Below are 16,435 nucleotides of genomic sequence, written 5' to 3'. Positions count from 1 at the left end.
TTTGCCTTCCTGACAGCATCGATTGACTATGTAAGTTGAGATACATGGATTTGGATAATTGCACGAGCCTTTGATCATTGCCAAAGCTTCCATTAAGTACTGTAAAAATTTTGGGACATGGTTGTAGCTCACTGGAAATGGTACCAGATCTCTTAAAACCTAATTCTTTATGTGAGGTAGAGCTTTTTCTTTCAAATTGCAGTAAACTGGTTGACAATCAAGGTGTCACTGACATGTTTTTTGCAATGACAAGAAAGCACCTTCAGGTCTCTCTCTCTAAAGAACTTGCTTTGTATGTTTCAGGGACTCTCTCTTGACAATAGATATGACGAAGAAGATTGGGATGGGAGTTATGAAATCATTATTCTAGGAAGTGTGATTCCGAAGTGGTTTAGGCATCAAAGTATATGGACTGAAGCGAATACAAAAGAACCTTCTTCTCTTTTGTGTGATGAGTGGATGGGGATTGCTATTTGCGTTGTATTTTGTTCTCTTCCACGTCACCAAATCAGCCACGCTAGTCCACTTTCCTATAAGTTGATAGCGAATGGAAAAAAAGTGTCTACTACACTAGGTATTAAGAAAAAGGTTCCTTTATTTGATCATATGTGGCTAACTTTTTTGATTCATCGATACTACAAAGAGGACATAAAATTACTGAAGGAATGTGAAGCAAATGAATTCAGTCAGATTAGCTTAAAAATTGAAAACTGTGATTCATGCTTGGAGGTGAAGAAATGTGGGTTTCATATGGTATTCAAGAAACACATGGAAGATCTCAACAAAACTATGGCTTAGAGTAGCAACACCAGCATCATTCCTTATGAGGACTTTGGTGTTCTCCATCATAATTTCGTCAATTCAGCAGTGGCAGTGGAACGTAACAATGCAAAGCGAACCCATGACAATTATGATGGGGCTGGACCTAGTGGAGAAGGAAGCTTTAATGATCTACCAAACCCAAAAAGGATTGAAAGGGTCACAGAAATTATGACCCATGGTGACTCTGATTGTAAGGAGTACATAGAATGTGGGGAGGAGCTCAGTGAATGGCAGGAATCTAGTGAAAGTAAATTGGAAGGTTGATGGAATTTAAAAAGTTCAAATACTCTGTAAGTCAATGAATCCAAACTAATTCCTATATTTTCTCTTGATTACCTGTAAGTCATTGTCTTTTTTCCTTTCCTTTGGCATATACCTTGTTTGATTTTATTTTAAATTTTTAAAAGTATATTGCGAGCTGCAGCTTAGCTTTGCTATTGGCACTTATTCCAACAACAACATCATTGAAGATTGTTGAACTCTTTTTTCTCTATATTACCTGTAAGGTCATTGCTTTTCTTCTCAATTAAAGCTTTTCATTGGTTGCTCTGCATTATCTTCTCTCTTCTTCCTTTTTCCCTTCCATTGGACGCAATTACTTAATTAATGTTAACTTCATAATATAATTTTGCTATTTGTGTTTTAGCTTCATTTTTGGCACTTATTCCTACTCTCATCTGGTCTGTTTCCTTGATCAAATAACACAAATTTGTAAACCTAGCTAATTAATGCATATTATTAAATTTTATGGATTGATACAATTGATAAAAAAAAAAAAAAAAGCACCCCCTTTCTTGAAGCTACTCATATAATATAAAAGTAAAAGTAAATAATAAAAAAACACATTTTTATAAAATAAACAATGATTAGAGTAATTTTGGCTCATTGATTGTGTTAGTTGTTTGTTTTGGTTGCCCCCTTGATGTAGGATTATTGGACTTGTTCATGAGAAGAAACTGTCATATGGCCAAGAGACAAGAAGGCAAGTGCAGTCCATTATATGCTTCTCATTTTCACTCGCCGTAATAGATTGCAAGGTAAAATCTGTACTCTTGTTGCCTATATAGTTCATCATTTTTAAAAATTTTCAAAGTGCAAAAACAATATAGCAAACATTATAATCTGAATTAATCATTATGTCATTTCTTATCATATATGTTAACTCAACTATAGATCGCAATCAGAATGATTCAAGCTAGATGTAGCATCTAGCTTTCTCGTTGAAGGTTTTCTATGGTTGTGTACCCACCTTCAACCAAAGAAAGTGCACTTTTTCTGTTTAAGAGAATGACTGGTTTTTCTATTCTTGTGTTTTTTCTTTTTCTTTTTGGTTTTGCTTTGATATTTTTCTTATTTTAATATAGGATAACAATTATAGATGTTATAAAAATTATTTGTATTAGCATGTTTGAGGACATTGGTAATGTAACTCTCATAACTCTCATATGTTTAAATTTTCAAACATTCAGAGTTTGACCATAACTCTCATTGGCATGAATGTTAAGAAAGTATAGAACATGTAATTTAACAGTAGGATTTTCAAAATATGAATTCTATAAAATGTTATTGGGTGGAACATGTAATTTAACAGTAGGATTTTCAAAATATGAATTCTATAAAAAGTTATTGGGTGGTGTAACATTAATTAAAATTATACCATGTGTAACTTGAACCCAGCTTATATATATATATTTGATCTCAGTCGAGTTTAAAAGAAAATGGGTGCTATGACACGAATTTTCTTGATAATTTGTAATATTAACAGTTTTAAACTCTTTTTAATATGAAGCAGCTCTAAATTTTGTAAGTTTTTAGCACAAGACTTCTGTGCTTTTGCCTATTGAAAGTTTTCTACCTTTCTAAAACTTTCACTTTGAAACAAATTATTGACTGAATGTTGTCCTACCCATGTCAAATAATGACCAAGCAGAGCTGAAACAAACCAAAAGCTCTATCTCCAAATCGTAACTTAATTAGGTTATACCTTGTTAAAGAGACTCGACTAGAATTAGAATTAAAGGACAGTAGTAGACATGAGAGAAACCCAACCATACAACAAACTTGATTATATATTACTAACCATATCATCTGAGCCATATTTGTCCTTACAGTAATTAGACTTAAGCAAGCAAGCAATTGTGTAGACAAGGTTGAAAATTGGAGAAGGTAGCCTACTTGGATTGGTAAGCACTCCTGTTCTAGTTGCTATCGTTGTTGTACTATATCTAGAATTTAAGTTTTCTCACTTTATTCCCATGGGGTTTGTTATTTTAGCAGGGTGTATTCTACTTTATACTAGAAAAAGATGCCACACTTTGATAATCAATGTCATTAATTTTTTAGAATTTTATATTTTTTTTAGGGTAGTCAAAACAATCTACATCTGTTAATAGGTATTTAAAGTTATCTTTACACTTTGACTTGGAAACAAGACCTGGTTAGGGAGCAATACTCTCCTGAAGTAGTGAAGTGATTGCTCAAATTTTAGCCACCCCTATCTCAAGGTGAGGAGCTACTTATAAGCAAATATGGCCTCAGTGTAACACGTGGTTGATATCAAAATTAAGCTACCATTGAAAGTAGGGTGAACTCAGGTAAAGGATTCTCATTGGAGGGTCATAGCTCTTAGATGGACATATATGTGGGAATTGAAGCTTCCTTTGAAGTTAATAATTGTTATGTGGAAGTTTGTCATGAGGACTTGCTGATTAAAACAGGATAGTGAAATTAAACATGGTGAGTGATAGTAATTGTGTGAGGAAGAGGAAAACTTAGTTAATTTATTCCGGTAGTGCAATCTTGCTTGGGTTGTATTGTTTGGATAGATTTGACCCTTAGAACTGAGTTCATTTCTCCTTGCTCTTTGAAGCGGTGGTTGGCTCAGTGGATGGAGGATCCAAATTTTCAAAAACAGGAATATATTATGTCCTCTAGATTGATGTTTAAGGGTTCAAAATAGCTTCTAAAGAAGTGCAAATGCTTTGTTTTGCAGGTCTGCACAAGTCTCTAATGCACAACAAGCGGATCAAAGTAACTATAGGAAAGTACCAAGGCAAGTGTGTCAAGTTGTGGAGGGTTGTAGGTGTTGCTGACAATTTAGGGACACTAGCAGAGATAGTGTGAACGGGGTGGTTTTGGCTTTGTAGCCAAATCAAGTGCTGGCAGGCTGTTGCAGTTCTTCCATATGCAACCAAATGGCATGCAGCTAGATGCCCCTCTGTTCGGAAAGCATTAACTAAGGCTATACAGCCTGAATTTTTAGATTACATTTTCAATCTTCAGATATTATAAATTCTCCAAAAAAGAAATCTTTCAAATATTAAAAATAATTTGAAATAGTTACATCTTAAATCAGCAATAAGTCTTCAACTGCCTTTTAAATCCCAACCCCCCCCCCCCTCTCTTCCCCCGGCCCTCCTTCCTTTTCCTTTTTTTTTAATCTTTTTTTCAAAAAACGCGGCGAGATTTCTCTTCTTGGCCTATCCCTAACGATTTTTGGGCATTTGCTATACCTTCTGGATTTGCAATACAACAAATCATATAAACTACATTACACATCAAAAATCAACTATTCTGTAACAATCATCAATGCATTAATGGAAGGGAAACATGTCGTCAAAGGTTTGATCGCATGACACAAATTTTTTTTTTTTTTTTTTTTTGACTTTCAAAGAACTTGAGTGCAATCATGAGACCAAGATTAGCATTTTTTTTTTTTTTTTTTATAATAAGCATGAGACAAAGTTAGCGATTGTTTGAAAAGATCAAACCAAAATATAGAATCAAGAGAAATGTCTACCAATTCTAAGTTTAAAAGTTTTGCAATTTAAATTACTTGATTGGACATTGAAAATCTCTCTAAACCAGTTGTATTCCTTGAATTTATATTTCTTAGTACTTCTAAAAGATGTAGGAGTCAAGCCCATTGTAACTTCCAGTGAAGTTATAGACTTGATAGCCCCAAATGCATTGAAAAAAAGTTCAGACCTTCCACAAGCATATTCATTATGCTGCAGAAATTGCACAACTCTAGGTTCAGTGAAAGAAATAGATTACTAGAAAAAAGAGAAATAAAAGAGAGAAAAAAGAGCCGGGGGGAGCAGAAACAGAAGCCGCAAAGGAAGACTAGGAAAAAGAACCCTCAAAAGTAATTAAGAGTGACATCGTTATCTTGTTCGATAGAATTTGTAATATATCCCATCTTCTCTGCTACCTATAAATGGCACAAAGAAATCAATACTCACCAAAGAACTGAGTGAAAATGCGCGTAAAGAAGTTCAAGTTGCGGGAAACATTGTAGGCCATGGCAGGCGGAAGAGGTTTCACAATGGTGTCAATGCTGAATACTCATTGAAGAAACTGCATACACAAAACTCAAAAGAAGTACCATATCACAAACTCAATTATGAACGGATTTAGATGCAAAATTATACAAAGGAAGCAGATGGAAGAAGAAAAGAGGAGTAAAGATATTATTGAGAGCCAAACAAACATAGATGTAAATTGTATAATTCCAAGCAATAAGTGATGGATAGGCTATAAAAGTGTCAATCGACAGAAAAACAGAACATGACAAAAAAGACTATCAATTAATTGATACGCATCCTACAGACATGCCCTTGCCCATAATAACAATGTGGATATTGATGGCATTCACACACACAAAAAAACCCTCAAATCAATTTCAGTGATCTACATCTTAGATGGCACAAATATGTAACTTCACTTCATAAATTGAGCCTTCAACCATATTAAGAATCAACTATATGAAGCCTCAATAATAAGAGGCTTCAACCTCATGTTAATTGCATTACCACTTATAACAAAAACTTAAACTATTAAGAAATAGTAGATTTAATCATATGACCATTATTACAACACTTTCTCTCACGTGTGGGTCTATACTCCCCTTTAATAAGTAGAGCCCAACAGATTTAATTTTGAACTTTTTCTAATTGAGAGGGTGGAACAAATATTGGGTTCGAACTCAAGACCACCTACTTTGATACTATAATAAACTATCAGATGTTCCCAAAACTTAAACTGTTAGAAAATAGTGAGCTTAATCATTAAACCATTATTCTAAGTGTTTGAAACAAAATGACCTACCATGGTCTATCAACTTGAAACTATATAGGGTAAAAGTTCTCATCCGCTACAAGAATACATTTCTTCTTTCTTTCCTTCTATTTTCAGTTTTCTTTGCTGGCTAGAAGTTATCAACCACTACTACAATGGGTTATCCCCAGTTGTATTTCTAATTTGGTTTATTATAGTAATACTGAGGTTTTGAGTAGTTTAACCCAGAGATATCATAGAGTTGCAACACATTGGCCAACTGGTAGGAGCTCACATCCCCAAATTATCCTTAAAAAAATTAACACTCTCTCATATAACACACAACTCAAATCTATTAAAACACAATTGAGAACAACTAGGAATCCCCCAACACTGCAAAAGGGTACACTACTAATGACAAAGACATGAACTTTAAACAACCAATAGCAAGTAATCAAGAAACTAAGAATTGGGTAAGCAAAGATACACAAATTTAACCAAGTAATCCAGAATTTTCTCAACTGGGTAACCAAAGAAACAAAATTTAAAGCAAGAAATCAAGAATTCTCTCAACTGGGTAAGCAAAACAAAACCAAGAAACAAAAATGAAAATCACGACAATAGAGACCTGGTAGTTACGTTGAAAGCTGTAGCGAAGTTGGGGGTCAATCTTGACGAGGGAATCATCATCGTAACCGTCATGGTCGTGATGAAGGTGCATCACTGACTCGGCTTCAGGCTGCTGCTTTGTGACTTTGAGCTTCGCATCTTGGATCTCTTCGGCGGCTTCCACTTCACCCCTCCATGGCCCCGATGACTCAGAGGCTGTTTGGATTGCTAATTTTGGTAACTCAATTCTCAGTTTCTATAACTCATAACTCAAAAATGGTGGGACCCATAACTCAATATCCGTTTGGCAAACGATAACTCTGTTTCCATAACTCTGTTTCCATCACTCAATTCTCTGATTTTTGAGTTATGAGTTATGGAAACTGAAAACACATTTTGGCTGTTTTCAGTTTCCATAACTCATAACTCAATGGCATTTCCATAAATAAACACACATGGAGGGACCCACAGCCGCAACTTTTGACCATTTTTTTTTTCCACTTTTCTTTCTTCTTTCAGTACTAGTCTCCATTGGCTTTCTTCTTTCTTTTTTTTTCTTTTTTTTTTCTTCTTCTTTCACGTTGGCTGGGTTCTTTTTTTCTTTTTCTTTTTTCTTCTTCTTTCACTGGTCTTCGTTGGCTGTTTTTTTTTTTTTTTTCCTCTTCTTCTTTCACTGGGTTCGGTTTCTGGGTTTTTTTTTTTTGTTCTTTCACTGGGTTCAGTTCTTTTTTTTTTTTTTCTTTTTTTTTTTCACTGGGTTTGGTTTCTGGGTTTTTTTTTTTTTTTTTTGGGTTCAGTTGTTCTTTCACTAGTTTCGGTTTCTGGGTTTAGTTCTTTCTTTCTTTCTTTTTTTCTTTTTTTTACTGGATTCGGTGAGTTGTACTGAAAAAAAAAAAAAAAAAAATCTAACAAAGTGACAGGTGTGGTGCCCATAAATAGTATGAAAAATATTGAGTGATGGAAATTGGGTGATGATGCCAAACGGGTGTGAAAAATTGAGTGATGAATGATAAGTGATGAGTTATGAGTGATGAGTGATGGAAATTGAGTGACGGAAATTGAGTGATGAAATTTTCTTGTCCAAACAGGCTCTCAACTTCTTCTTCTTCCCAATTGCCATTTTTATTCAATCGGAGTTTACACAGAGAGAGAGACAGATAGATAGATAGATAAGGTTTGTGTTTGGCTATGTGGGTTATTATTGCTTGTATTCTATGTTAGGTTAAAGCCCATTCCTGTTTAGTGTAACCTTTAAATAAAAGGGAATAATTATAGACTTAAACTTGATGTTTGGTTAGGGGCATCTAATTGATAAAGATTTTTTTTTTTTTTTTGGAAGGAATCTAATTGATAAAGATTAATGTTACAGATACAATTTATTAATTTTTATACGGGTCCTATTTTTATTTACTTATAATAACCAGGTACTTTGACAATTGCAAAATTTTTTGTACATTTGGACTTATTGTTTTTCATGAATATGATGTTTTGGAATTTTAATGCATGCATATGTAACTATAGTATACCTTCTAAATCTATAAGTTCCTAAAAAAAAAATACTAATCTATAAGTTCCTCAAAAATGTGAGTTAATAATGATTGCTTAGGTCAAGTCATCAAATTGATTTTGGGTGAGTCTAGATGCACTTTACTATTTAAATTCCCCTTGAGCTATTTGCAATAAAACATGGGAATGTATCTTTTCAAAATTACTGTAATTGTAAATGTTTATTTAAACCAAACGATTTGTCAATTAGTAAAAGTTTCAGCATAATTGACAAATCGTTTGGTTCAAAACCGTTCTGTTTTGCTTTGACCTATTTATGTTTTATCCTTTTCTAGACTTTTTGCTATTGGGCTTTTTATTGCCATCTGTGAACATTGGTTTTGGCCCATTGATACTTAGCTTATTTGTGAAATTAATCAGTTATTTAATAGTGTTATTTTTTTACCACATCATTGCCTTATTACTTAACACACCACCAGACCTTTTGTCTCTTCAACTTTATCTTCTCTAAAATAAATCAGATTTTTAAAATTTAATATGATCTATGAATAAATCCAGGATAGACATTCAGGCAAATTTCTTGAAAGTTACAGAATGGACATGGGGTGCATTACAAATGGAATGGCTGAGTTCTTATCCCAAGAAAGGACCATAAAAACTTGATTTTTCTCAATCCTTGTCTCCTTTGTGATTTTTTTTTACCATAATGATGATAGAATGGTAAAAAATTTCCACTATACAATGTTGGACGACAAACTATGGTGGTTGTTAGTCATTATCGGGGGAAAACATTAATTGTTTTGATAATTGTTCAACTGTAGTGCATGTCACTTTGTTTACCCTTTTTCTATGTTGTTGGTGATGTTATTGCCAGGCTAAGTTGATGACTTAAAAAGGAACCCATGATTTGCGATCATCAGAAGAATAATTGTTTTATATATATATAGGATCTTAAAAATAATTATTAAAAATGATTATTCCATTCTTTTCTATTTTGTTTACTAACTGATATTCTATTCTGGAATGTCCCTCTTTAAAAGCTTAATAACATAATTTTATAATTTTTCAAACTAGTCCTTTATCATTTGAAAAGTCAATACTAATTTCCATTTGCTTTATTTAAGTTTTAATTTTAAGTCTGGTAGCTTTATGTGTGTGTGTGTGCGCGTTTTTTTTTTTCCAGTTTTAGAATTTAATAAAAAAAATTTTCTTTATTTCCAAGATAATATTCCCATAAAAAGTATTTTTTAAGTAAAAAAACAAAATGGGAGAGAAAGTACTAATAAACCAATGCAAAAAATATTTGAATTTGTATCATAACGATTCAAGGTAAATATATTTTAAAATAGTTTGATAGCTAGCTACATCTTTATTATATGTCTTGTTCGTGTTATAATGAATTTGATGTAAAGTTCACTCAATCCTCCTGCTTCTAGGTTCCCAAATCTAAGGATTCTAGTACTTAGATTTGTAGAGTTTGCAAACTCTAAATCTCTCCCCACCCTCCTCATTGCCCTCCCTATCCTCATTTTAGAAATCCACAAGCAAAACCTCATTTTGTTTGCATGACAGGTTTTTCAAAATGAATAAAGTAGAATTCCATGAATTTATGATTGCAATTGAGGATAAAGTACAAAAAGTTAACAATGTCACTAATTGTAATCAACAAATTAGATGAAGATGCAAGAGGCACACACCATGAGTTAATAATTGTGATCGAAGAAAAAGTTCAGAAAGGTAGTAATGTCACTAATGGAAATCAACAAATACTGTGAATACTAGATAGTATTAAACACTACGTATTACAAAGTGGCCTTAGCTATGTGCTTCCATTGTTTTGCAATGTTAGGAAAACATCTTACACCTCATCATCCCATGTGATGCTTATGCAAAGTCATGGGTGAGATCTTAATAGTATTTGAATGTGATTTAAAAGCGACATATCTGATTGTAAATTAGATTTTTCATTCCTTTCTTTATTTTGTTTCCCCCTGATATATTTTTTTTTTCTTCAGACATTCAAGAGTTTAATAAAATATATGTAATGTCAATTTTGAATAGAAAGGCTGGTATCAACCTATCACTTGCATTGCCCCATTGATCTATAATATTAATAGTTTAAACTCATTTTATACATAACATTGCTCTTTAATTATGGAAATTTTTACCATATGACTTCTATGCTTTGGGCTCTTGATATTCTTGAAATTTTCCAAACTCATTTCAAATCATAACCAAAGCAAAACATCCATGTTCATTTCACATGTTTGTCTTTTTAGTAATTAGACTCATGCAAGGAAACAACCGTGTAGACAAGGTTGAAAATTGGAGAAGGTAGTCTGCTTAGATTTGTAAACCCTGCTCTTCTTGTTATCATTGTTGATGCATTATGTCTAGAATTTAAGTTTTTTCACATTTCCATTGTTGCTTTGTCATTTTAACTTGATCAAATACATTTCATAGTGAATTGATAAACTTGTCATGGTATACATGATCTGAAAATGGTAAAACCCTGAAATATTTAAAAGTAGATACCAACCATTCTCCCTTGCTATTAATACCCAAGTCATCACTTAGAATACATGGAAAATTTCCTTGTAATAATATGATCACAATATTTTATTAGTTGTCCCCAAAGAAAAAGTGATGTCATATGAAAAGAGATAACAAAAGTGTGAATTCTGTTAGTAGAATAGAAGAACAAGAAGTTGATAGCTGTCGTCTAGTTGCTATTCAGAGTTCTAAAGTGAACAGCATTAAGGTTAATTATGAAATCTTTGCTGAAATATATGCTTCCTCACCACTTTTTAATTAGATGGTCAACTTTGTGCGTCAGTTCTGCTTATTTTGGCCTTTGAGGGTGCAAGTTTTCTTATTCTAGTTAGACAATTTTCCTATTAATTAGTAAAGTGCTAAACGGTCTGAAAATGAAATCCACCTTGAGCATCTTTTTCTTTTTCCTTTTTAATAGGTAGATAGTATGGGAGGGGGAGGTGGGGTTCGAACCACAAACATGGGTCATCATAAAAGATGTCATTACCACTGGACTGTCACTTAACTACCCCCCTTTTCTTTTCCTTATTTACTTCAGGGGTCTACCATCTCTTCCATTCTTGCATCATCGACAGACTGTAATTTAGAAACCATTTCAAAATTCCCGTTACTTGAGACAAACACTTTTGTTTCTGATTTCTGGGTAGGATTTTTTTTTTATTGGTATTTCTGACTAGAATTTTTATTACTGGTTTGGGGGATTGGTCAGCTAAAGAGGCCATAATGGTTACCATTTGCTCGTGAGTCGTGACAGTATTTAACTAATCTTAAACTACATTTCCTTTTAATCCTTGCCTCCCTGTCCCTTTCTCAGCCCACTTTCATTGCTTACTAGGCAGGCATTAGCTCTCCTAAACTTGATTTATTTTGGAAGATTAACTTTTAACCTGTTCTCTCTATCATTTTCTTTTCTCAGAAAAATCACAGAACAGGAAAGCAAGAGCTGATGAAGTCAGTGCAAGAGCTTGCTTCTCAAGCAGCTTCTCGAGCCAAGGCTGAAGCTGCAAAAAACATCACACCACCAAAGTCGGCTTATAAATTTGAGGCTTCTTGGCGGGGACTCTCTGATGACAATGCTCTACAGGCTTGTTTATTGAAGGTAAGCAATAGTGGTTTTTATGTGATTTAGTACTAGAGAGATTCATGTTTCTGTTATCACATTTAAATACATTAATAGCAATATAGATTGCTAAGCATGAAAGATTGATATGTATTTATAGGCATAGTCCCTTTCTATGGACATAATTGTTGGTTGATGTACACAATGCCCGATAGACCTAAACTTCCTCTTTGGATGGTCCCCAATAAGTAAACTATTTAATTGATTGTTAGCATCTGCTGACCTGATCTTTTAATTCTAGGGACTATTCCAAGAGGTTTTCACATTCATATGTAGTAAAGCAACCGGGAAATTTTCCTGGCCAGTTTGTCCTAGTTACAATACTCATGCTTTCTTTTATGCTATTTTTCCTGTTTCAGTTATTTCGATGATGTTGCCACTAATAGTTGTTATTTTCGCTTTATTAGGCTGTATCTCCAACTGCATTGTCACAGATATTCAAAAATGCTTTGTCTGCTTCCCTACTAGTTGACATTATTAAATGTGTTGCCACCTTTTTCACGTAAGTACATATCTATGAATGTCTTTTTCCAGATTGTGTAATTTCTTGTTTGTGCTCTGTATAGTGCTTACTGCCCTTGTTCTTTATACTTTTGGTAGTGAAGAAATGGATCTGGCTATCAGATACATAGAAAATTTAACTAATGTCTCAAGATTTGACTTGCTTATCATGTGCCTTTTATCTACAGATAGAGATGGTAATATACATTAGCAAGCTTTTACAGTTTTTAATAAATTTACTGTGATTATGTGTCGTTTATTTTATGTTTTTTGCATATCAAGTTTTATCCTACAGTGCCTTTTAGCTTTCATGTTATTTGGGTGCAAGTTGTCTTGTATAAAGGCATTGCAAGTTGTTAAGATTTACATGTTATTTGGATGCAAATTTATAAAGGCATCTTGAGCCTCACTTCAAACTGTTGGAGTCACAATGGGGACGTGCGTTTGGTTGAGTGCTTTTCATTGTGTTAGCCTGCATGGTTGGACCACCCCCAAGGTACGGTAGAAACAGCAAGTACAAGAAATGAGTTGGTATATCTGAAATTATGTCAGTTCCAGGTTCCAGCTAAGGGCCAAAGTCTATATTAATGTATACAAATTATGCCATAGTCTAGGACTAACAAAAGGTAAAATCTTGCAGGATATATCTTAGACCATGGATAGGTAATAATAAGTCACTGCCTTTCTGATCATTAACCTTTAGGACACAAATTCCTCGAAAGCTTGAGCTCCTTTTTTTGCCCTGCATGCGAATAAGGAGAGAAGGGGGAAATGGGGGCGCTCTTCTAAATTTGTCCAGTAAAAAAATATGATTCTGACCTTATTGAGAAGGCAAGAGTTAGCATCCACTGGGTATATTAGGAAATCTCAAAATCTATTCATCTAGGGTGCTGATCTTTGTTGAACTATGAATGCATAAATGTACTCATATTCTGGATTTGATTAGATATTTAGATGTGTATGTGTTCTATGTGGAAATATACATAGAATGGACACATATGGTGAGAAGTTTATATGGTTAAGAATCTTTGAGATTTTCATCGACAAGTGAGTCTGTGCAGCTAAAGTTTCTAAGGATTTAAAGGCTATTGTGCTTAATAGGATAATCAGATACACATTGTTGTTGGTTCTCTACAAAATTATATTCCTTGTTGCAAAAGAGTGAAACTAAAGTAAATTTCTGATCTGCATTCTGGTGTTTAAATTTTCCTTGGATTAAGTTTAGTTCTTTTGTTAATACTGAATCATTTTCTGAACAGATCTCCACAAGATTTGGGATGAAGTATTTTGTAGCGAGGCAACGCCAATTGAGTATGCGGAGATGCTTGATAAACTTCATTCAAGATACTGCCTCAACCGGTGACAGGCGTGTTCTAAAAGAGATCTTAGGGATGGTCTTTGTACTATCACATTTTCATTTTTTGTCCTCAGCCATCATAACCCTAAATCACTTACTTAAATGTTGAAATGCTCCACCACTATTTGGTCTACTTTGTGGACCTTCATAAAAACAATCCATGAAGGTTTGAAATATGTTCTTTTTCATCTGGTTTGTTTACATAATCCTTTCAGGTCACGGCTATGATCCATTGTTCCGAGTTTGTGCATGTGTACATAGGTAATTGATTTTGATGACATATTAAGCCTTGATATCACAATCTCCATTATCTTATCCATTATTACAAGAATTATCATTGGGATCCAAATTTTGAGAATATTGACTTTAAAGACATATTCAATCAATCAATCAATATAGTAGGAAATTCTGTCATGTGGTACACTTTTTGAAAAGAAAATTGAAACACTCTCTAGCGTCACATTAAAGATCAGAGAAAGATGCTATAATTATCAGAGAAAAAGGCTATAATTATGAAAAAAATGAAAATTACATCCTAAAATAATTTTTTAATAATCTATGAACGGTGACCTTAATTATATTATCAATTGAAAAGTAGATGTTAACAAAACTTAAATATAAAAATATTAATTGGTTTCCCAAAAAAAAATATTAACTTGTAATTTTGTACTTCAAAAAATATGAAAAATGGCTTCAATTAAAAAAATTATAATATAGAAAATTAAATAAATATTATTTAAATGATATTCAACAAAAAAAAAAAAAAAATACATATTTTTCCCTCAAACTGTATGCAGCCAATCTTGGTGAAAAGTTTCAATTAAAATTGGTAAAAATACTGACCATAAAAGTATATAATCATGCACAAATTTATAATTTTACATAAATACAAATTCACAGTCTCTTTTCAAGATAAAAAAATTTATTGGTAAATAGTGGATAAGAAGAAATGTGGTTTGAGCCAAAAACATAAAATACCATAAAAGATACCATTACAATTAAACTTATCACTTAAGCCCCACCTCTTTCGTATAACTTAGTACTTAAAACATATACCAATTCACAAGTTTCAACTTATTAATATGTCTTACTATTATATTTTCTGGATAAAGAGATCAGTGAACATGATAGTAAACACATCAAACAAATTAATTATAAAATATTCGTCTTTTTGATAGTAATGGAGTGGGGCAATATATATACCTTATATGAGCCTAAGTGAGACATTGAGACTTCTTGTTGCTAGGACTAGCCTTCCTCCTTTGAGAATTAAAAAATATTTACCTTTGGCTGACTTTATATAAGGCCAAATCAATTATTAAAAAAAAAAAAAAAATCAAATCATATACTTTTTTTTTTTTTTTGAGAGAGAGTTATAACAAAAGTTGGGTCCTTAAAAATTGAAAAATGTTTCTATATATGTGTGTTGCATGTTATTTGTTTGGCTTTTATCATATGAGTTATTAATTATATTATATAAGGTAATTTTCAATTGAAAACAATTAGACTTATAAAAAAAAATATTGGATAATTGATTAAAAAAAAGGCATTGGATAATGTAAGCGTAGTTTTTAGGGCCCAGGCCCAGCAAGTAAGCGGTTCTGGCCCAAAAGACCTTAGACAATGAATTTGTAGAGAGCGGGTTACAGAACTAGGGCTGGACGAAGTGAACGTTAATTAGCTATATGCCATGCAACAGTCTGAACGTGAGAATATTTCATTTATGTTCACAGAATACCGGTCTGAGGAGACGTATGAGTGCACCTCTTGCTCTGATTAAAGATTACATAATTCTTTAATCTCTCTCTCTCTTTTTTCCCTCTAAATTTTCCGATCCCCTCTTCATGGGGATCTCCTTCTCTTATATAGCCTCCTTGAATTGATAAGAGCCTTACACTTGTTAACTATCTGGACCTTCACTTGAGTGCCTGTCCTATCGGACATCCACCTTATCTTTCTGTAAGTTGCACTGGCCAATGTAACATTGTTCGCCTGTCTTCTCCACATTAATACGGCTGAAAAAGTAGTTTCCTTGCATTTAATGCGACAGTTGTGGCTTCTCCCTGGACGTCTTACATTTTCCTCTTTCCTGCTGTGTGAGGCTCATCCTACTACCCACGTTTGTCTGGGATGGTTCTTCACTGTGGAGGGGGCGCACATTGGGCCCGTATTGGTGTGTCCGAGGAGACATTCCTCCTCGGACGTCTTTTTAACTAAACTGGGCTCAACAGGATTGGGCTAGAAGTCTTTTGGTCCCCCTTTCCCCTTTTGGTCTTGGTTGGGCTCCGTGCGGGGCCCAAGGCCCATTGTTGACTTTGGGAATTTTACCCCTACAGATAATAAACAGAACATTTTATTTTGTGAAATAATCACAAAATAAACACAACTTAATTATCTATAACACATATCTTTAAGGTACATTATTTTTTGTAATCAAAATTATCTATTGTCCATCAAAACATTATCTCTTTGCTCTATAAGGAGAGCAAACTCCTAAAATAGAAAAAGTTGGAAAACTTTTGTAAATTTCGAAAAGAAAAATAAAAAGTTAGAGGATCCTAAAATCATATTCAGAATCATTACTCGATTTATAATGTTCTTTTTTGTTTAAAACTTTTTTATTAGTACTTCTTTTATTATAAGCCTTTTGATCTTTAAAGTTTAAACGGCTAGTACCATATATGTACTTCTTTTACCATTAGATCTTTTCTACGTTTGATTCTTTAGAAAAGAAGAAGACATTTTCTCATTAAATGTATTGTAAATAAATATAAGTTTAAACAATCATGCAAATTTTTAGAAGATTTTATCTTATATAAATAAATAAAGAGATAGTATTATTTAATTAAAGAGATAAACAATAATTCATCAAAAGATAAAAGTGAGGGGGAGGAAGATGATCATGATAA

At 33.1% G+C, this 16,435-nt stretch overlaps 1 long non-coding RNA gene and 1 pseudogene across 1 annotated transcript; one reads left to right on the top strand and one right to left on the bottom strand.

Moving 5' to 3' along the window:
- Positions 1-4,269: 4,269 nt before the first annotated feature.
- Positions 4,270-7,609, bottom strand: LOC115980240 (annotated as a pseudogene).
- Positions 7,610-10,661: 3,052 nt separating this feature from the next.
- Positions 10,662-11,549, top strand: LOC115979473. The gene is made up of 2 exons (XR_004089064.1): positions 10,662-10,756; positions 11,465-11,549. It is a non-coding gene; the product is annotated as an uncharacterized LOC115979473 (long non-coding RNA).
- Positions 11,550-16,435: the final 4,886 nt, after the last annotated feature.

This window comes from Quercus lobata, chromosome 3 (assembly GCF_001633185.2).
Source record: "Quercus lobata isolate SW786 chromosome 3, ValleyOak3.0 Primary Assembly, whole genome shotgun sequence".
Taxonomy (NCBI): domain Eukaryota; kingdom Viridiplantae; phylum Streptophyta; class Magnoliopsida; order Fagales; family Fagaceae; genus Quercus; species Quercus lobata.
This window is presented reverse-complemented; position numbering and strand designations above follow the sequence as displayed.